The sequence below is a fragment of the Pseudophryne corroboree genome, chromosome 8, assembly GCF_028390025.1.
Source record: "Pseudophryne corroboree isolate aPseCor3 chromosome 8, aPseCor3.hap2, whole genome shotgun sequence".
Taxonomy (NCBI): domain Eukaryota; kingdom Metazoa; phylum Chordata; class Amphibia; order Anura; family Myobatrachidae; genus Pseudophryne; species Pseudophryne corroboree.
Genome location: NC_086451.1, coordinates 376571703 through 376592008, shown reverse-complemented (window position 1 = coordinate 376592008; position 20306 = coordinate 376571703). Strand labels below are relative to the sequence as shown.

General features: G+C 30.8%; 17 non-coding genes across 17 annotated transcripts; all 17 read left to right on the top strand.

Moving 5' to 3' along the window:
* Window positions 1–739: 739 nt before the first annotated feature.
* On the top strand, window positions 740–848 carry TRNAL-CAA (transfer RNA leucine (anticodon CAA)). The gene is made up of 2 exons: window positions 740–777; window positions 803–848. It is a non-coding gene; the product is annotated as a tRNA-Leu (tRNA).
* Window positions 849–1597: 749 nt separating this feature from the next.
* TRNAL-CAA (transfer RNA leucine (anticodon CAA)) lies at window positions 1598–1706 on the top strand. Its single transcript has 2 exons — window positions 1598–1635; window positions 1661–1706. It is a non-coding gene; the product is annotated as a tRNA-Leu (tRNA).
* A 748-nt stretch (window positions 1707–2454) lies between these two features.
* On the top strand, window positions 2455–2563 carry TRNAL-CAA (transfer RNA leucine (anticodon CAA)). The gene is made up of 2 exons: window positions 2455–2492; window positions 2518–2563. It is a non-coding gene; the product is annotated as a tRNA-Leu (tRNA).
* A 749-nt stretch (window positions 2564–3312) lies between these two features.
* TRNAL-CAA (transfer RNA leucine (anticodon CAA)) lies at window positions 3313–3421 on the top strand. The gene is made up of 2 exons: window positions 3313–3350; window positions 3376–3421. It is a non-coding gene; the product is annotated as a tRNA-Leu (tRNA).
* Window positions 3422–5885: 2464 nt separating this feature from the next.
* Window positions 5886–5994, top strand: TRNAL-CAA (transfer RNA leucine (anticodon CAA)). Its single transcript has 2 exons — window positions 5886–5923; window positions 5949–5994. It is a non-coding gene; the product is annotated as a tRNA-Leu (tRNA).
* A 3322-nt stretch (window positions 5995–9316) lies between these two features.
* On the top strand, window positions 9317–9425 carry TRNAL-CAA (transfer RNA leucine (anticodon CAA)). The gene is made up of 2 exons: window positions 9317–9354; window positions 9380–9425. It is a non-coding gene; the product is annotated as a tRNA-Leu (tRNA).
* Window positions 9426–11032: 1607 nt separating this feature from the next.
* TRNAL-CAA (transfer RNA leucine (anticodon CAA)) lies at window positions 11033–11141 on the top strand. Its single transcript has 2 exons — window positions 11033–11070; window positions 11096–11141. It is a non-coding gene; the product is annotated as a tRNA-Leu (tRNA).
* Window positions 11142–11888: 747 nt separating this feature from the next.
* TRNAL-CAA (transfer RNA leucine (anticodon CAA)) lies at window positions 11889–11997 on the top strand. Its single transcript has 2 exons — window positions 11889–11926; window positions 11952–11997. It is a non-coding gene; the product is annotated as a tRNA-Leu (tRNA).
* Window positions 11998–12746: 749 nt separating this feature from the next.
* Window positions 12747–12855, top strand: TRNAL-CAA (transfer RNA leucine (anticodon CAA)). Its single transcript has 2 exons — window positions 12747–12784; window positions 12810–12855. It is a non-coding gene; the product is annotated as a tRNA-Leu (tRNA).
* Window positions 12856–13602: 747 nt separating this feature from the next.
* TRNAL-CAA (transfer RNA leucine (anticodon CAA)) lies at window positions 13603–13711 on the top strand. The gene is made up of 2 exons: window positions 13603–13640; window positions 13666–13711. It is a non-coding gene; the product is annotated as a tRNA-Leu (tRNA).
* Window positions 13712–14460: 749 nt separating this feature from the next.
* On the top strand, window positions 14461–14569 carry TRNAL-CAA (transfer RNA leucine (anticodon CAA)). The gene is made up of 2 exons: window positions 14461–14498; window positions 14524–14569. It is a non-coding gene; the product is annotated as a tRNA-Leu (tRNA).
* Window positions 14570–15319: 750 nt separating this feature from the next.
* Window positions 15320–15428, top strand: TRNAL-CAA (transfer RNA leucine (anticodon CAA)). Its single transcript has 2 exons — window positions 15320–15357; window positions 15383–15428. It is a non-coding gene; the product is annotated as a tRNA-Leu (tRNA).
* Window positions 15429–16175: 747 nt separating this feature from the next.
* On the top strand, window positions 16176–16284 carry TRNAL-CAA (transfer RNA leucine (anticodon CAA)). Its single transcript has 2 exons — window positions 16176–16213; window positions 16239–16284. It is a non-coding gene; the product is annotated as a tRNA-Leu (tRNA).
* Window positions 16285–17031: 747 nt separating this feature from the next.
* Window positions 17032–17141, top strand: TRNAL-CAA (transfer RNA leucine (anticodon CAA)). The gene is made up of 2 exons: window positions 17032–17069; window positions 17096–17141. It is a non-coding gene; the product is annotated as a tRNA-Leu (tRNA).
* Window positions 17142–17890: 749 nt separating this feature from the next.
* TRNAL-CAA (transfer RNA leucine (anticodon CAA)) lies at window positions 17891–17999 on the top strand. Its single transcript has 2 exons — window positions 17891–17928; window positions 17954–17999. It is a non-coding gene; the product is annotated as a tRNA-Leu (tRNA).
* A 749-nt stretch (window positions 18000–18748) lies between these two features.
* TRNAL-CAA (transfer RNA leucine (anticodon CAA)) lies at window positions 18749–18857 on the top strand. Its single transcript has 2 exons — window positions 18749–18786; window positions 18812–18857. It is a non-coding gene; the product is annotated as a tRNA-Leu (tRNA).
* A 749-nt stretch (window positions 18858–19606) lies between these two features.
* Window positions 19607–19715, top strand: TRNAL-CAA (transfer RNA leucine (anticodon CAA)). The gene is made up of 2 exons: window positions 19607–19644; window positions 19670–19715. It is a non-coding gene; the product is annotated as a tRNA-Leu (tRNA).
* The last annotated feature ends 591 nt before the right edge of the window (window positions 19716–20306 follow it).

Here is a 20306-nt window from a genome sequence, read left to right as displayed (position 1 = left end):
CTTGTACTTTGTATGAAAAGAATATTAATTTGTGGATAAGTCTACCATGCAAAATAACAAGTGACCTTAGGACATCCATTCTCTTTTAAAAGTCCTTCTCTTGGACATTGGAATCTTGTTACCATTTATTTCTAACAATGTGCAGCCTAATTATTTAAAGAAACATAGGGAACAGAATAGTTTGAAAATGGGAGAAATTGTATGATATCCCATCTACACACCAATATTGCATTTGTTGCCATAGAGTTGAATTAATGACATTATTCCTAAGTGATAAATACACAATGACTGGTTAAAAAATTCTTAAGTTTAGTTCCATGTAGAAAAAAGGTTTTCACAAATGTATTATTTGCAAAACATCCTTTCAGTATTCAGTAAACAAATCATAAAACAAAGAATAAATTGGAATAGAAAGTAGATTCAGGCTCTCAGACTCTATATCTAAAAGTTTACAAAAATTACTTGCTAGACACATAAATCTGTTTTTTCCTGAAAGAGATTTTAGTAAATAATTTGTATAGTTATTATAAAGGATATCATTATAACCTGAGCAGTTTTTCTTAAGTATTAATTGTGATGGCTCACCTTTAGCGGTAGTATACTGTATAAATCCAAGTTCTTGATTTTATGTTACTTTTTTCAAGCAGTACATATTATTTGGCTGAAAGATACCCCAAAATCCTTTTTTTGTACATTATAATCTTTTATTGCCAACTTAATTTAAAGAGTATATGTACTTGTCAGGATGGCCGAGCGGTCTAAGGCGCCAGACTCAAGATTGCATTCTTCCTCTAAATGGGTGTTCTGGTCTCTGTAAAGAGGCATTGGTTCAAATCCCACTTCTGACAATTTTATTTTCTTGTACTTTGTATGAAAAGAATATTAATTTGTGGATAAGTCTACCATGCAAAATAACAAGTGACCTTAGGACATCCATTTTCTTTTAAAAGTCCTTCTCTTGGACATTGGAATCTTGTTACCATTTATTTCTAACAATGTGCAGCCTAATTATTTAAAGAAACATAGGGAACAGAATAGTTTGAAAATGGGAGAAATTGTATGATATCCCATCTACACACCAATATTGCATTTGTTGCCATAGAGTTGAATTAATGACATTATTCCTAAGTGATAAATACACAATGACTGGTTAAAAAATTCTTAAGTTTAGTTCCATGTAGAAAAAAGGTTTTCACAAATGTATTATTTGCAAAACATCCTTTCAGTATTCAGTAAACAAATCATAAAACAAAGAATAAATTGGAATAGAAAGTAGATTCAGGCTCTCAGACTCTATATCTAAAAGTTTACAAAAATTACTTGCTAGACACATAAATCTGTGTTTTCCTGAAAGAGATTTTAGTAAATAATTTGTATAGTTATTATAAAGGATATCATTATAACCTGAGCAGTTTTTCTTAAGTATTAATTGTGATGGCTCACCTTTAGCGGTAGTATAATGTATAAATCCAAGTTCTTGATTTTATGTTACTTTTTTCAAGCAGTACATATTATTTGGCTGAAAGATACCCCAAAATCCTTTTTTTGTACATTATAATCTTTTATTGCCAACTTAATTTAAAGAGTATATGTACTTGTCAGGATGGCCGAGCGGTCTAAGGCGCCAGACTCAAGATTGCATTCTTCCTCTAAATGGGTGTTCTGGTCTCTGTAAAGAGGCGTGGGTTCAAATCCCACTTCTGACAATTTTATTTTCTTGTACTTTGTATGAAAAGAATATTAATTTGTGGATAAGTCTACCATGCAAAATAACAAGTGACCTTAGGACATCCATTCTCTTTTAAAAGTCCTTCTCTTGGACATTGGAATCTTGTTACCATTTATTTCTAACAATGTGCAGACTAATTATTTAAAGAAACATAGGGAACAGAATAGTTTGAAAATGGGAGAAATTGTATGATATCCCATCTACACACCAATATTGCATTTGTTGCCATAGAGTTGAATTAATGACATTATTCCTAAGTGATAAATACACAATGACTGGTTAAAAAATTCTTAAGTTTAGTTCCATGTAGAAAAAAGGTTTTCACAAATGTATTATTTGCAAAACATCCTTTCAGTATTCAGTAAACAAATCATAAAACAAAGAATAAATTGGAATAGAAAGTAGATTCAGGCTCTCAGACTCTATATCTAAAAGTTTACAAAAATTACTTGCTAGACACATAAATCTGTTTTTCCTGAAAGAGATTTTAGTAAATAATTTGTATAGTTATTATAAAGGATATCATTATAACCTGAGCAGTTTTTCTTAAGTATTAATTGTGATGGCTCACCTTTAGCGGTAGTATACTGTATAAATCCAAGTTCTTGATTTTATGTTACTTTTTTCAAGCAGTACATATTATTTGGCTGAAAGATACCCCAAAATCCTTTTTTTGTACATTATAATCTTTTATTGCCAACTTAATTTAAAGAGTATATGTACTTGTCAGGATGGCCGAGCGGTCTAAGGCGCCAGACTCAAGATTGCATTCTTCCTCTAAATGGGTGTTCTGGTCTCTGTAAAGAGGCATTGGTTCAAATCCCACTTCTGACAATTTTATTTTCTTGTACTTTGTATGAAAAGAATATTAATTTGTGGATAAGTCTACCATGCAAAATAACAAGTGACCTTAGGACATCCATTTTCTTTTAAAAGTCCTTCTCTTGGACATTGGAATCTTGTTACCATTTATTTCTAACAATGTGCAGCCTAATTATTTAAAGAAACATAGGGAACAGAATAGTTTGAAAATGGGAGAAATTGTATGATATCCCATCTACACACCAATATTGCATTTGTTGCCATAGAGTTGAATTAATGACATTATTCCTAAGTGATAAATACACAATGACTGGTTAAAAAATTCTTAAGTTTAGTTCCATGTAGAAAAAAGGTTTTCACAAATGTATTATTTGCAAAACATCCTTTCAGTATTCAGTAAACAAATCATAAAACAAAGAATAAATTGGAATAGAAAGTAGATTCAGGCTCTCATACTCTATATCTAAAAGTTTACAAAAATTACTTGCTAGACACATAAATCTGTGTTTTCCTGAAAGAGATTTTAGTAAATAATTTGTATAGTTATTATAAAGGATATCATTATAACCTGAGCAGTTTTTCTTAAGTATTAATTGTGATGGCTCACCTTTAGCGGTAGTATAATGTATAAATCCAAGTTCTTGATTTTATGTTACTTTTTTCAAGCAGTACATATTATTTGGCTGAAAGATACCCCAAAATCCTTTTTTTGTACATTATAATCTTTTATTGCCAACTTAATTTAAAGAGTATATGTACTTGTCAGGATGGCCGAGCGGTCTAAGGCGCCAGACTCAAGATTGCATTCTTCCTCTAAATGGGTGTTCTGGTCTCTGTAAAGAGGCGTGGGTTCAAATCCCACTTCTGACAATTTTATTTTCTTGTACTTTGTATGAAAAGAATATTAATTTGTGGATAAGTCTACCATGCAAAATAACAAGTGACCTTAGGACATCCATTCTCTTTTAAAAGTCCTTCTCTTGGACATTGGAATCTTGTTACCATTTATTTCTAACAATGTGCAGACTAATTATTTAAAGAAACATAGGGAACAGAATAGTTTGAAAATGGGAGAAATTGTATGATATCCCATCTACACACCAATATTGCATTTGTTGCCATAGAGTTGAATTAATGACATTATTCCTAAGTGATAAATACACAATGACTGGTTAAAAAATTCTTAAGTTTAGTTCCATGTAGAAAAAAGGTTTTCACAAATGTATTATTTGCAAAACATCCTTTCAGTATTCAGTAAACAAATCATAAAACAAAGAATAAATTGGAATAGAAAGTAGATTCAGGCTCTCAGACTCTATATCTAAAAGTTTACAAAAATTACTTGCTAGACACATAAATCTGTTTTTCCTGAAAGAGATTTTAGTAAATAATTTGTATAGTTATTATAAAGGATATCATTATAACCTGAGCAGTTTTTCTTAAGTATTAATTGTGATGGCTCACCTTTAGCGGTAGTATACTGTATAAATCCAAGTTCTTGATTTTATGTTACTTTTTTCAAGCAGTACATATTATTTGGCTGAAAGATACCCCAAAATCCTTTTTTTGTACATTATAATCTTTTATTGCCAACTTAATTTAAAGAGTATATGTACTTGTCAGGATGGCCGAGCGGTCTAAGGCGCCAGACTCAAGATTGCATTCTTCCTCTAAATGGGTGTTCTGGTCTCTGTAACGAGGCATTGGTTCAAATCCCACTTCTGACAATTTTATTTTCTTGTACTTTGTATAAAAAGAATATTAATTTGTGGATAAGTCTACCATGCAAAATAACAAGTGACCTTAGGACATCCATTTTCTTTTAAAAGTCCTTCTCTTGGACATTGGAATCTTGTTACCATTTATTTCTAACAATGTGCAGACTAATTATTTAAAGAAACATAGGGAACAGAATAGTTTGAAAATGGGAGAAATTGTATGATATCCCATCTACACACCAATATTGCATTTGTTGCCATAGAGTTGAATTAATGACATTATTCCTAAGTGATAAATACACAATGACTGGTTAAAAAATTCTTAAGTTTAGTTCCATGTAGAAAAAAGGTTTTCACAAATGTATTATTTGCAAAACATCCTTTCAGTATTCAGTAAACAAATCATAAAACAAAGAATAAATTGGAATAGAAAGTAGATTCAGGCTCTCAGACTCTATATCTAAAAGTTTACAAAAATTACTTGCTAGACACATAAATCTGTTTTTTCCTGAAAGAGATTTTAGTAAATAATTTGTATAGTTATTATAAAGGATATCATTATAACCTGAGCAGTTTTTCTTAAGTATTAATTGTGATGGCTCACCTTTAGCGGTAGTATAATGTATAAATCCAAGTTCTTGATTTTATGTTACTTTTTTCAAGCAGTACATATTATTTGGCTGAAAGATACCCCAAAATCATTTTTTTGTACATTATAATCTTTTATTGCCAACTTAATTTAAAGAGTATATGTACTTGTCAGGATGGCCGAGCGGTCTAAGGCGCCAGACTCAAGATTGCATTCTTCCTCTAAATGGGTGTTCTGGTCTCTGTAACGAGGCATTGGTTCAAATCCCACTTCTGACAATTTTATTTTCTTGTACTTTGTATAAAAATAATATTAATTTGTGGATAAGTCTACCATGCAAAATAACAAGTGACCTTAGGACATCCATTTTCTTTTAAAAGTCCTTCTCTTGGACATTGGAATCTTGTTACCATTTATTTCTAACAATGTGCAGCCTTATTATTTAAAGAAACATAGGGAACAGAATAGTTTGAAAATTGGAGAAATTGTATGATATCCCATCTACACACCAATATTGCATTTGTTGCCATAGAGTTGAATTAATGACATTATTCCTAAGTGATAAATACACAATGACTGGTTAAAAAATTCTTAAGTTTAGTTCCATGTAGAAAAAAGGTTTTCACAAATGTATTATTTGCAAAACATCCTTTCAGTATTCAGTAAACAAATCATAAAACAAAGAATAAATTGGAATAGAAAGTAGATTCAGGCTCTCAGACTCTATATCTAAAAGTTTACAAAAATTACTTGCTAGACACATAAATCTGTTTTTTCCTGAAAGAGATTTTAGTAAATAATTTGTATAGTTATTATAAAGGATATCATTATAACCTGAGCAGTTTTTCTTAAGTATTAATTGTGATGGCTCACCTTTAGCGGTAGTATACTGTATAAATCCAAGTTCTTGATTTTATGTTACTTTTTTCAAGCAGTACATATTATTTGGCTGAAAGATACCCCAAAATCCTTTTTTTGTACATTATAATCTTTTATTGCCAACTTAATTTAAATAGTATATGTACTTGTCAGGATGGCCGAGCGGTCTAAGGCGCCAGACTCAAGATTGCATTCTTCCTCTAAATGGGTGTTCTGGTCTCTGTAAAGAGGCATTGGTTCAAATCCCACTTCTGACAATTTTATTTTCTTGTACTTTGTATGAAAAGAATATTAATTTGTGGATAAGTCTACCATGCAAAATAACAAGTGACCTTAGGACATCCATTTTCTTTTAAAAGTCCTTCTCTTGGACATTGGAATCTTGTTACCATTTATTTCTAACAATGTGCAGCCTAATTATTTAAAGAAACATAGGGAACAGAATAGTTTGAAAATGGGAGAAATTGTATGATATCCCATCTACACACCAATATTGCATTTGTTGCCATAGAGTTGAATTAATGACATTATTCCTAAGTGATAAATGCACAATGACTGGTTAAAAAATTCTTAAGTTTAGTTCCATGTAGAAAAAAGGTTTTCACAAATGTATTATTTGCAAAACATCCTTTCAGTATTCAGTAAACAAATCATAAAACAAAGAATAAATTGGAATAGAAAGTAGATTCAGGCTCTCAGACTCTATATCTAAAAGTTTACAAAAATTACTTGCTAGACACATAAATCTGTGTTTTCCTGAAAGAGATTTTAGTAAATAATTTGTATAGTTATTATAAAGGATATCATTATAACCTGAGCAGTTTTTCTTAAGTATTAATTGTGATGGCTCACCTTTAGCGGTAGTATAATGTATAAATCCAAGTTCTTGATTTTATGTTACTTTTTTCAAGCAGTACATATTATTTGGCTGAAAGATACCCCAAAATCCTTTTTTTGTACATTATAATCTTTTATTGCCAACTTAATTTAAAGAGTATATGTACTTGTCAGGATGGCGGAGCGGTCTAAGCCGCCAGACTCAAGATTGCATTCTTCCTCTAAATGGGTGTTCTGGTCTCTGTAAAGAGGCGTGGGTTCAAATCCCACTTCTGACAATTTTATTTTCTTGTACTTTGTATGAAAAGAATATTAATTTGTGGATAAGTCTACCATGCAAAATAACAAGTGACCTTAGGACATCCATTCTCTTTTAAAAGTCCTTCTCTTGGACATTGGAATCTTGTTACCATTTATTTCTAACAATGTGCAGCCTAATTATTTAAAGAAACATAGGGAACAGAATAGTTTGAAAATGGGAGAAATTGTATGATATCCCATCTACACACCAATATTGCATTTGTTGCCATAGAGTTGAATTAATGACATTATTCCTAAGTGATAAATACACAATGACTGGTTAAAAAATTCTTAAGTTTAGTTCCATGTAGAAAAAAGGTTTTCACAAATGTATTATTTGCAAAACATCCTTTCAGTATTCAGTAAACAAATCATAAAACAAAGAATAAATTGGAATAGAAAGTAGATTCAGGCTCTCAGACTCTATATCTAAAAGTTTACAAAAATTACTTGCTAGACACATAAATCTGTTTTTCCTGAAAGAGATTTTAGTAAATAATTTGTATAGTTATTATAAAGGATATCATTATAACCTGAGCAGTTTTTCTTAAGTATTAATTGTGATGGCTCACCTTTAGCGGTAGTATACTGTATAAATCCAAGTTCTTGATTTTATGTTACTTTTTTCAAGCAGTACATATTATTTGGCTGAAAGATACCCCAAAATCCTTTTTTTGTACATTATAATCTTTTATTGCCAACTTAATTTAAAGAGTATATGTACTTGTCAGGATGGCCGAGCGGTCTAAGGCGCCAGACTCAAGATTGCATTCTTCCTCTAAATGGGTGTTCTGGTCTCTGTAACGAGGCATTGGTTCAAATCCCACTTCTGACAATTTTATTTTCTTGTACTTTGTATAAAAAGAATATTAATTTGTGGATAAGTCTACCATGCAAAATAACAAGTGACCTTAGGACATCCATTTTCTTTTAAAAGTCCTTCTCTTGGACATTGGAATCTTGTTACCATTTATTTCTAACAATGTGCAGACTAATTATTTAAAGAAACATAGGGAACAGAATAGTTTGAAAATGGGAGAAATTGTATGATATCCCATCTACACACCAATATTGCATTTGTTGCCATAGAGTTGAATTAATGACATTATTCCTAAGTGATAAATACACAATGACTGGTTAAAAAATTCTTAAGTTTAGTTCCATGTAGAAAAAAGGTTTTCACAAATGTATTATTTGCAAAACATCCTTTCAGTATTCAGTAAACAAATCATAAAACAAAGAATAAATTGGAATAGAAAGTAGATTCAGGCTCTCAGACTCTATATCTAAAAGTTTACAAAAATTACTTGCTAGACACATAAATCTGTTTTTTCCTGAAAGAGATTTTAGTAAATAATTTGTATAGTTATTATAAAGGATATCATTATAACCTGAGCAGTTTTTCTTAAGTATTAATTGTGATGGCTCACCTTTAGCGGTAGTATAATGTATAAATCCAAGTTCTTGATTTTATGTTACTTTTTTCAAGCAGTACATATTATTTGGCTGAAAGATACCCCAAAATCATTTTTTTGTACATTATAATCTTTTATTGCCAACTTAATTTAAAGAGTATATGTACTTGTCAGGATGGCCGAGCGGTCTAAGGCGCCAGACTCAAGATTGCATTCTTCCTCTAAATGGGTGTTCTGGTCTCTGTAACGAGGCATTGGTTCAAATCCCACTTCTGACAATTTTATTTTCTTGTACTTTGTATAAAAATAATATTAATTTGTGGATAAGTCTACCATGCAAAATAACAAGTGACCTTAGGACATCCATTTTCTTTTAAAAGTCCTTCTCTTGGACATTGGAATCTTGTTACCATTTATTTCTAACAATGTGCAGCCTTATTATTTAAAGAAACATAGGGAACAGAATAGTTTGAAAATTGGAGAAATTGTATGATATCCCATCTACACACCAATATTGCATTTGTTGCCATAGAGTTGAATTAATGACATTATTCCTAAGTGATAAATACACAATGACTGGTTAAAAAATTCTTAAGTTTAGTTCCATGTAGAAAAAAGGTTTTCACAAATGTATTATTTGCAAAACATCCTTTCAGTATTCAGTAAACAAATCATAAAACAAAGAATAAATTGGAATAGAAAGTAGATTCAGGCTCTCAGACTCTATATCTAAAAGTTTACAAAAATTACTTGCTAGACACATAAATCTGTTTTTTCCTGAAAGAGATTTTAGTAAATAATTTGTATAGTTATTATAAAGGATATCATTATAACCTGAGCAGTTTTTCTTAAGTATTAATTGTGATGGCTCACCTTTAGCGGTAGTATACTGTATAAATCCAAGTTCTTGATTTTATGTTACTTTTTTCAAGCAGTACATATTATTTGGCTGAAAGATACCCCAAAATCCTTTTTTTGTACATTATAATCTTTTATTGCCAACTTAATTTAAATAGTATATGTACTTGTCAGGATGGCCGAGCGGTCTAAGGCGCCAGACTCAAGATTGCATTCTTCCTCTAAATGGGTGTTCTGGTCTCTGTAAAGAGGCATTGGTTCAAATCCCACTTCTGACAATTTTATTTTCTTGTACTTTGTATGAAAAGAATATTAATTTGTGGATAAGTCTACCATGCAAAATAACAAGTGACCTTAGGACATCCATTTTCTTTTAAAAGTCCTTCTCTTGGACATTGGAATCTTGTTACCATTTATTTCTAACAATGTGCAGCCTAATTATTTAAAGAAACATAGGGAACAGAATAGTTTGAAAATGGGAGAAATTGTATGATATCCCATCTACACACCAATATTGCATTTGTTGCCATAGAGTTGAATTAATGACATTATTCCTAAGTGATAAATGCACAATGACTGGTTAAAAAATTCTTAAGTTTAGTTCCATGTAGAAAAAAGGTTTTCACAAATGTATTATTTGCAAAACATCCTTTCAGTATTCAGTAAACAAATCATAAAACAAAGAATAAATTGGAATAGAAAGTAGATTCAGGCTCTCAGACTCTATATCTAAAAGTTTACAAAAATTACTTGCTAGACACATAAATCTGTGTTTTCCTGAAAGAGATTTTAGTAAATAATTTGTATAGTTATTATAAAGGATATCATTATAACCTGAGCAGTTTTTCTTAAGTATTAATTGTGATGGCTCACCTTTAGCGGTAGTATAATGTATAAATCCAAGTTCTTGATTTTATGTTACTTTTTTCAAGCAGTACATATTATTTGGCTGAAAGATACCCCAAAATCCTTTTTTTGTACATTATAATCTTTTATTGCCAACTTAATTTAAAGAGTATATGTACTTGTCAGGATGGCGGAGCGGTCTAAGCCGCCAGACTCAAGATTGCATTCTTCCTCTAAATGGGTGTTCTGGTCTTTGTAAAGAGGCGTGGGTTCAAATCCCACTTCTGACAATTTTATTTTCTTGTACTTTGTATGAAAAGAATATTAATTTGTGGATAAGTCTACCATGCAAAATAACAAGTGACCTTAGGACATCCATTCTCTTTTAAAAGTCCTTCTCTTGGACATTGGAATCTTATTACCATTTATTTCTAACAATGTGCAGCCTAATTATTTAAAGAAACATAGGGAACAGAATAGTTTGAAAATGGGAGAAATTGTATGATATCCCATCTACACACCAATATTGCATTTGTTGCCATAGAGTTGAATTAATGACATTATTCCTAAGTGATTAATACACAATGACTGGTTAAAAAATTCTTAAGTTTAGTTCTATGTAGAAAAAAGGTTTTCACAAATGTATTATTTGCAAAACATCCTTTCAGTATTCAGTAAACAAATCATAAAACAAAGAATAAATTGGAATAGAAAGTAGATTCAGGCTCTCAGACTCTATATCTAAAAGTTTACAAAAATTACTTGCTAGACACATAAATCTGTTTTTTCCTGAAAGAGATTTAAGTAAATAATTTGTATAGTTATTATAAAGGATATCATTATAACCTAAACAGTTTTTCTTAAGTATTAATTGTGATGGCTCACCTTTAGCGGTAGTATACTGTATAAATCCAAGTTCTTGATTTTATGTTACTTTTTTCAAGCAGTACATATTATTTGGCTGAAAGATACCCCAAAATCCTTTTTTTGTACATTATAATCTTTTATTGCCAACTTAATTTAAAGAGTATATGTACTTGTCAGGATGGCCGAGCGGTCTAAGGCGCCAGACTCAAGATTGCATTCTTCCTCTAAATGGGTGTTCTGGTCTCTGTAAAGAGGCATTGGTTCAAATCCCACTTCTGACAATTTTATTTTCTTGTACTTTGTATGAAAAGAATATTAATTTGTGGATAAGTCTACCATGCAAAATAACAAGTGACCTTAGGACATCCATTCTCTTTTAAAAGTCCTTCTCTTGGACATTGGAATCTTATTACCATTTATTTCTAACAATGTGCAGCCTAATTATTTAAAGAAACATAGGGAACAGAATAGTTTGAAAATGGGAGAAATTGTATGATATCCCATCTACACACCAATATTGCATTTGTTGCCATAGAGTTGAATTAATGACATTATTCCTAAGTGATAAATACACAATGACTGGTTAAAAAATTCTTAAGTTTAGTTCCATGTAGAAAAAAGGTTTTCACAAATGTATTATTTGCAAAACATCCTTTCAGTATTCAGTAAACAAATCATAAAACAAAGAATAAATTGGAATAGAAAGTAGATTCAGGCTCTCAGACTCTATCTAAAAGTTTACAAAAATTACTTGCTAGACACATAAATCTGTTTTTTCCTGAAAGAGATTTTAGTAAATAATTTGTATAGTTATTATAAAGGATATCATTATAACCTGAGCAGTTTTTCTTAAGTATTAATTGTGATGGCTCACCTTTAGCGGTAGTATACTGTATAAATCCAAGTTCTTGATTTTATGTTACTTTTTTCAAGCAGTACATATTATTTGGCTGAAAGATACCCCAAAATCCTTTTTTTGTACATTATAATCTTTTATTGCCAACTTAATTTAAAGAGTATATGTACTTGTCAGGATGGCCGAGCGGTCTAAGGCGCCAGACTCAAGATTGCATTCTTCCTCTAAATGGGTGTTCTGGTCTCTGTAAAGAGGCATTGGTTCAAATCCCACTTCTGACAATTTTATTTTCTTGTACTTTGTATGAAAAGAATATTAATTTGTGGATAAGTCTACCATGCAAAATAACAAGTGACCTTAGGACATCCATTCTCTTTTAAAAGTCCTTCTCTTGGACATTGGAATCTTATTACCATTTATTTCTAACAATGTGCAGCCTAATTATTTAAAGAAACATAGGGAACAGAATAGTTTGAAAATGGGAGAAATTGTATGATATCCCATCTACACACCAATATTGCATTTGTTGCCATAGAGTTGAATTAATGACATTATTCCTAAGTGATTAATACACAATGACTGGTTAAAAAATTCTTAAGTTTAGTTCCATGTAGAAAAAAGGTTTTCACAAATGTATTATTTGCAAAACATCCTTTCAGTATTCAGTAAACAAATCATAAAACAAAGAATAAATTGGAATAGAAAGTAGATTCAGGCTCTCAGACTCTATATCTAAAAGTTTACAAAAATTACTTGCTAGACACATAAATCTGTTTTTTCCTGAAAGAGATTTTAGTAAATAATTTGTATAGTTATTATAAAGGATATCATTATAACCTGAGCAGTTTTTCTTAAGTATTAATTGTGATGGCTCACCTTTAGCGGTAGTATACTGTATAAATCCAAGTTCTTGATTTTATGTTACTTTTTTCAAGCAGTACATATTATTTGGCTGAAAGATACCCCAAAATCCTTTTTTTGTACATTATAATCTTTTATTGCCAACTTAATTTAAAGAGTATATGTACTTGTCAGGATGGCCGAGCGGTCTAAGGCGCCAGACTCAAGATTGCATTCTTACTCTAAATGGGTGTTCTGGTCTCTGTAAAGAGGCATTGGTTCAAATCCCACTTCTGACAATTTTTTTTTCTTGTACTTGGTATGAAAAGAATATTAATTTGTGGATAAGTCTACCATGCAAAATAACAAGTGACCTTAGGACATCCATTCTCTTTTAAAAGTCCTTCTCTTGGACATTGGAATCTTATTACCATTTATTTCTAACAATGTGCAGCCTAATTATTTAAAGAAACATAGGGAACAGAATAGTTTGAAAATGGGAGAAATTGTATGATATCCCATCTACACACCAATATTGCATTTGTTGCCATAGAGTTGAATTAATGACATTATTCCTAAGTGATAAATACACAATGACTGGTTAAAAAATTCTTAAGTTTAGTTCCATGTAGAAAAAAGGTTTTCACAAATGTATTATTTGCAAAACATCCTTTCAGTATTCAGTAAACAAATCATAAAACAAAGAATAAATTGGAATAGAAAGTAGATTCAGGCTCTCAGACTATATCTAAAAGTTTACAAAAATTACTTGCTAGACACATAAATCTGTGTTTTCCTGAAAGAGATTTAAGTAAATAATTTGTATAGTTATTATAAAGGATATCATTATAACCTGAGCAGTTTTTCTTAAGTATTAATTGTGATGGCTCACCTTTAGCGGTAGTATACTGTATAAATCCAAGTTCTTGATTTTATGTTACTTTTTTCAAGCAGTACATATTATTTGGCTGAAAGATACCCCAAAATCCTTTTTTTGTACATTATAATCTTTTATTGCCAACTTAATTTAAAGAGTATATGTACTTGTCAGGATGGCCGAGCGGTCTAAGGCGCCAGACTCAAGATTGCATTCTTCCTCTAAATGGGTGTTCTGGTCTCTGTAAAGAGGCATTGGTTCAAATCCCACTTCTGACAATTTTATTTTCTTGTACTTTGTATGAAAAGAATATTAATTTGTGGATAAGTCTACCATGCAAAATAACAAGTGACCTTAGGACATCCATTCTCTTTTAAAAGTCCTTCTCTTGGACATTGGAATCTTATTACCATTTATTTCTAACAATGTGCAGCCTAATTATTTAAAGAAACATAGGGAACAGAATAGTTTGAAAATGGGAGAAATTGTATGATATCCCATCTACACACCAATATTGCATTTGTTGCCATAGAGTTGAATTAATGACATTATTCCTAAGTGATAAATACACAATGACTGGTTAAAAAATTCTTAAGTTTAGTTCCATGTAGAAAAAAGGTTTTCACAAATGTATTATTTGCAAAACATCCTTTCAGTATTCAGTAAACAAATCATAAAACAAAGAATAAATTGGAATAGAAAGTAGATTCAGGCTCTCAGACTCTATATCTAAAAGTTTACAAAAATTACTTGCTAGACACATAAATCTGTTTTTTCCTGAAAGAGATTTTAGTAAATAATTTGTATAGTTATTATAAAGGATATCATTATAACCTGAGCAGTTTTTCTTAAGTATTAATTGTGATGGCTCACCTTTAGCGGTAGTATACTGTATAAATCCAAGTTCTTGATTTTATGTTACTTTTTTCAAGCAGTACATATTATTTGGCTGAAAGATACCCCAAAATCCTTTTTTTGTACATTATAATCTTTTATTGCCAACTTAATTTAAAGAGTATATGTACTTGTCAGGATGGCCGAGCGGTCTAAGGCGCCAGACTCAAGATTGCATTCTTCCTCTAAATGGGTGTTCTGGTCTCTGTAAAGAGGCATTGGTTCAAATCCCACTTCTGACAATTTTATTTTCTTGTACTTTGTATGAAAAGAATATTAATTTGTGGATAAGTCTACCATGCAAAATAACAAGTGACCTTAGGACATCCATTTTCTTTTAAAAGTCCTTCTCTTGGACATTGGAATCTTGTTACCATTTATTTCTAACAATGTGCAGGCTAATTATTTAAAGAAACATAGGGAACAGAATAGTTTGAAAATGGGAGAAATTGTATGATATCCCATCTACACACCAATATTGCATTTGTTGCCATAGAGTTGAATTAATGACATTATTCCTAAGTGATAAATACACAATGACTGGTTAAAAAAATTCTTAAGTTTAGTTCCATGTAGAAAAAAGGTTTTCACAAATGTATTATTTGCAAAACATCCTTTCAGTATTCAGTAAACAAATCATAAAACAAAGAATAAATTGGAATAGAAAGTAGATTCAGGCTCTCAGACTCTATATCTAAAAGTTTACAAAAATTACTTGCTAGACACATAAATCTGTGTTTTCCTGAAAGAGATTTTAGTAAATAATTTGTATAGTTATTATAAAGGATATCATTATAACCTGAGCAGTTTTTCTTAAGTATTAATTGTGATGGCTCACCTTTAGCGGTAGTATAATGTATAAATCCAAGTTCTTGATTTTATGTTACTTTTTTCAAGCAGTACATATTATTTGGCTGAAAGATACCCCAAAATCCTTTTTTTGTACATTATAATCTTTTATTGCCAACTTAATTTAAAGAGTATATGTACTTGTCAGGATGGCCGAGCGGTCTAAGGGGCCAGACTCAAGATTGCATTCTTCCTCTAAATGGGTGTTCTGGTCTTTGTAAAGAGGCGTGGGTTCAAATCCCACTTCTGACAATTTTATTTTCTTGTACTTTGTATGAAAAGAATATTAATTTGTGGATAAGTCTACCATGCAAAATAACAAGTGACCTTAGGACATCCATTCTCTTTTAAAAGTCCTTCTCTTGGACATTGGAATCTTGTTACCATTTATTTCTAAAAATGTGCAGCCTAATTATTTAAAGAAACATAGGGAACAGAATAGTTTGAAAATGGGAGAAATTGTATGATATCCCATCGACACACCAATATTGCATTTGTTGCCATAGAGTTGAATTAATGACATTATTCCTAAGTGATAAATACACAATGACTGGTTAAAAAATTCTTAAGTTTAGTTCCATGTAGAAAAAAGGTTTTCACAAATGTATTATTTGCAAAACATCCTTTCAGTATTCAGTAAACAAATCATAAAACAAAGAATAAATTGGAATAGAAAGTAGATTCAGGCTCTCAGACTCTATCTAAAAGTTTACAAAAATTACTTGCTAGACACATAAATCTGTTTTTTCCTGAAAGAGATTTTAGTAAATAATTTGTATAGTTATTATAAAGGATATCATTATAACCTGAGCAGTTTTTCTTAAGTATTAATTGTGATGGCTCACCTTTAGCGGTAGTATACTGTATAAATCCAAGTTCTTGATTTTATGTTACTTTTTTCAAGCAGTACATATTATTTGGCTGAAAGATACCCCAAAATCCTTTTTTTGTACATTAAAATCTTTTATTGCCAACTTAATTTAAAGAGTATATGTACTTGTCAGGATGGCCGAGCGGTCTAAGGCGCCAGACTCAAGATTGCATTCTTCCTCTAAATGGGTGTTCTGGTCTCTGTAAAGAGGCATTGGTTCAAATCCCACTTCTGACAATTTTATTTTCTTGTACTTTGTATGAAAAGAATATTAATTTGTGGATAAGTCTACCATGCAAAATAACAAGTGACCTTAGGACATCCATTCTCTTTTAAAAGTCCTTCTCTTGGACATTGGAATCTTATTACCATTTATTTCTAACAATGTGCAGCCTAATTATTTAAAGAAACATAGGGAACAGAATAGTTTGAAAATGGGAGAAATTGTATGATATCCCATCTACACACCAATATTGCATTTGTTGCCATAGAGTTGAATTAATGACATTATTCCTAAGTGATTAATACACAATGACTGGTTAAAAAATTCTTAAGTTTAGTTCCATGTAGAAAAAAGGTTTTCACAAATGTATTATTTGCAAAACATCCTTTCAGTATTCAGTAAACAAATCATAAAACAAAGAATAAATTGGAATAGAAAGTAGATTCAGGCTCTCAGACTCTATCTAAAAGTTTACAAAAATTACTTGCTAGACACATAAATCTGTGTTTTCCTGAAAGAGATTTTAGTAAATAATTTGTATAGTTATTATAAAGGATATCATTATAACCTGAGCAGTTTTTCTTAAGTATTAATTGTGATGGCTCACCTTTAGCGGTAGTATAATGTATAAATCCAAGTTCTTGATTTTATGTTACTTTTTTCAAGCAGTACATATTATTTGGCTGAAAGATACCCCAAAATCCTTTTTTTGTACATTATAATCTTTTATTGCCAACTTAATTTAAAGAGTATATGTACTTGTCAGGATGGCCGAGCGGTCTAAGGCGCTAGACTCAAGATTGCATCCTTCCTCTATAATGGGTGTTCTGGTCTCTGTAAAGAGGCGTGGGTTCAAATCCCACTTCTGACAATTTTATTTTCTTGTACTTTGTATGAAAAGAATATTAATTTGTGGATAAGTCTACCATGCAAAATAACAAGTGACCTTAGGACATCCATTCTCTTTTAAAAGTCCTTCTCTTGGACATTGGAATCTTGTTACCATTTATTTCTAACAATGTGCAGCCTAATTATTTAAAGAAACATAGGGAACAGAATAGTTTGAAAATGGGAGAAATTGTATGATATCCCATCTACACACCAATATTGCATTTGTTGCCATAGAGTTGAATTAATGACATTATTCCTAAGTGATAAATACACAATGACTGGTTAAAAAATTCTTAAGTTTAGTTCCATGTAGAAAAAAGGTTTTCACAAATGTATTATTTGCAAAACATCCTTTCAGTATTCAGTAAACAAATCATAAAACAAAGAATAAATTGGAATAGAAAGTAGATTCAGGCTCTCAGACTCTATATCTAAAAGTTTACAAAAATTACTTGCTAGACACATAAATCTGTGTTTTCCTGAAAGAGATTTTAGTAAATAATTTGTATAGTTATTATAAAGGATATCATTATAACCTGAGCAGTTTTTCTTAAGTATTAATTGTGATGGCTCACCTTTAGCGGTAGTATAATGTATAAATCCAAGTTCTTGATTTTATGTTACTTTTTTCAAGCAGTACATATTATTTGGCTGAAAGATACCCCAAAATCCTTTTTTTGTACATTATAATCTTTTATTGCCAACTTAATTTAAAGAGTATATGTACTTGTCAGGATGGCCGAGCGGTCTAAGGCGCCAGACTCAAGATTGCATTCTTCCTCTAAATGGGTGTTCTGGTCTCTGTAAAGAGGCATGGGTTCAAATCCCACTTCTGACAATTTTATTTTCTTGTACTTTGTGTGAAAAGAATATTAATTTGTGGATAAGTCTACCATGCAAAATAACAAGTGACCTTAGGACATCCATTCTCTTTTAAAAGTCCTTCTCTTGGACATTGGAATCTTGTTACCATTTATTTCTAACAATGTGCAGCCTAATTATTTAAAGAAACATAGGGAACAGAATAGTTTGAAAATGGGAGAAATTGTATGATATCCCATCTACACACCAATATTGCATTTGTTGCCATAGAGTTGAATTAATGACATTATTCCTAAGTGATAAATACACAATGACTGGTTAAAAAATTCTTAAGTTTAGTTCCATGTAGAAAAAAGGTTTTCACAAATGTATTATTTGCAAAACATCCTTTCAGTATTCAGTAAACAAATCATAAAACAAAGAATAAATTGGAATAGAAAGTAGATTCAGGCTCTCAGACTCTATATCTAAAAGTTTACAAAAATTACTTGCTAGACACATAAATCTGTGTTTTCCGTGTAGAGATTTTAGTAAATAATTTGTATAGTTATTATAAAGGATATCATTATAACCTGAGCAGTTTTTCTTAAGTATTAATTGTGATGGCTCACCTTTAGCGGTAGTATAATGTATAAATCCAAGTTCTTGATTTTATGTTACTTTTTTCAAGCAGTACATATTATTTGGCTGAAAGATACCCCAAAATCCTTTTTTTGTACATTATAATCTTTTATTGCCAACTTAATTTAAAGAGTATATGTACTTGTCAGGATGGCCGAGCGGTCTAAGGCGCCAGACTCAAGATTGCATTCTTCCTCTAAATGGGTGTTCTGGTCTCTGTAAAGAGGCATTGGTTCAAATCCCACTTCTGACAATTTTATTTTCTTGTACTTTGTATGAAAAGAATATTAATTTGTGGATAAGTCTACCATGCAAAATAACAAGTGACCTTAGGACATCCATTTTCTTTTAAAAGTCCTTCTCTTGGACATTGGAATCTTGTTACCATTTATTTCTAACAATGTGCAGCCTAATTATTTAAAGAAACATAGGGAACAGAATAGTTTGAAAATGGGAGAAATTGTATGATATCCCATCTACACACCAATATTGCATTTGTTGCCATAGAGTTGAATTAATGACATTATTCCTAAGTGATTAATACACAATGACTGGTTAAAAAATTCTTAAGTTTAGTTCCATGTAGAAAAAAGGTTTTCACAAATGTATTATTTGCAAAACATCCTTTCAGTATTCAGTAAACAAATCATAAAACAAAGAATAAATTGGAATAGAAAGTAGATTCAGGCTCTCAGACTCTATATCTAAAAGTTTACAAAAATTACTTGCTAGACACATAAATCTGTTTTTTCCTGAAAGAGATTTTAGTAAATAATTTGTATAGTTATTATAAAGGATATCATTATAACCTGAGCAGTTTTTCTTAAGTATTAATTGTGATGGCTCACCTTTAGCGGTAGTATACTGTATAAATCCAAGTTCTTGATTTTATGTTACTTTTTTCAAGCAGTACATATTATTTGGCTGAAAGATACCCCAAAATCCTTTTTTTGTACATTATAATCTTTTATTGCCAACTTAATTTAAAGAGTATATGTACTTGTCAGGATGGCCGAGCGGTCTAAGGCGCCAGACTCAAGATTGCATTCTTACTCTAAATGGGTGTTCTGGTCTCTGTAAAGAGGCGTGGGTTCAAATCCCACTTCTGACAATTTTATTTTCTTGTACTTTGTATGAAAAGAATATTAATTTGTGGATAAGTCTACCATGCAAAATAACAAGTGACCTTAGGACATCCATTCTCTTTTAAAAGTCCTTCTCTTGGACATTGGAATCTTGTTACCATTTATTTCTAACAATGTGCAGCCTAATTATTTAAAGAAACATAGGGAACAGAATAGTTTGAAAATGGGAGAAATTGTATGATATCCCATCTACACACCAATATTGCATTTGTTGCCATAGAGTTGAATTAATGACATTATTCCTAAGTGATAAATACACAATGACTGGTTAAAAAATTCTTAAGTTTAGTTCCATGTAGAAAAAAGGTTTTCACAAATGTATTATTTGCAAAACATCCTTTCAGTATTCAGTAAACAAATCATAAAACAAAGAATAAATTGGAATAGAAAGTAGATTCAGGCTCTCAGACTCTATATCTAAAAGTTTACAAAAATTACTTGCTAGACACATAAATCTGTGTTTTCCTGAAAGAGATTTTAGTAAATAATTTGTATAGTTATTATAAAGGATATCATTATAACCTGAGCAGTTTTTCTTAAGTATTAATTGTGATGGC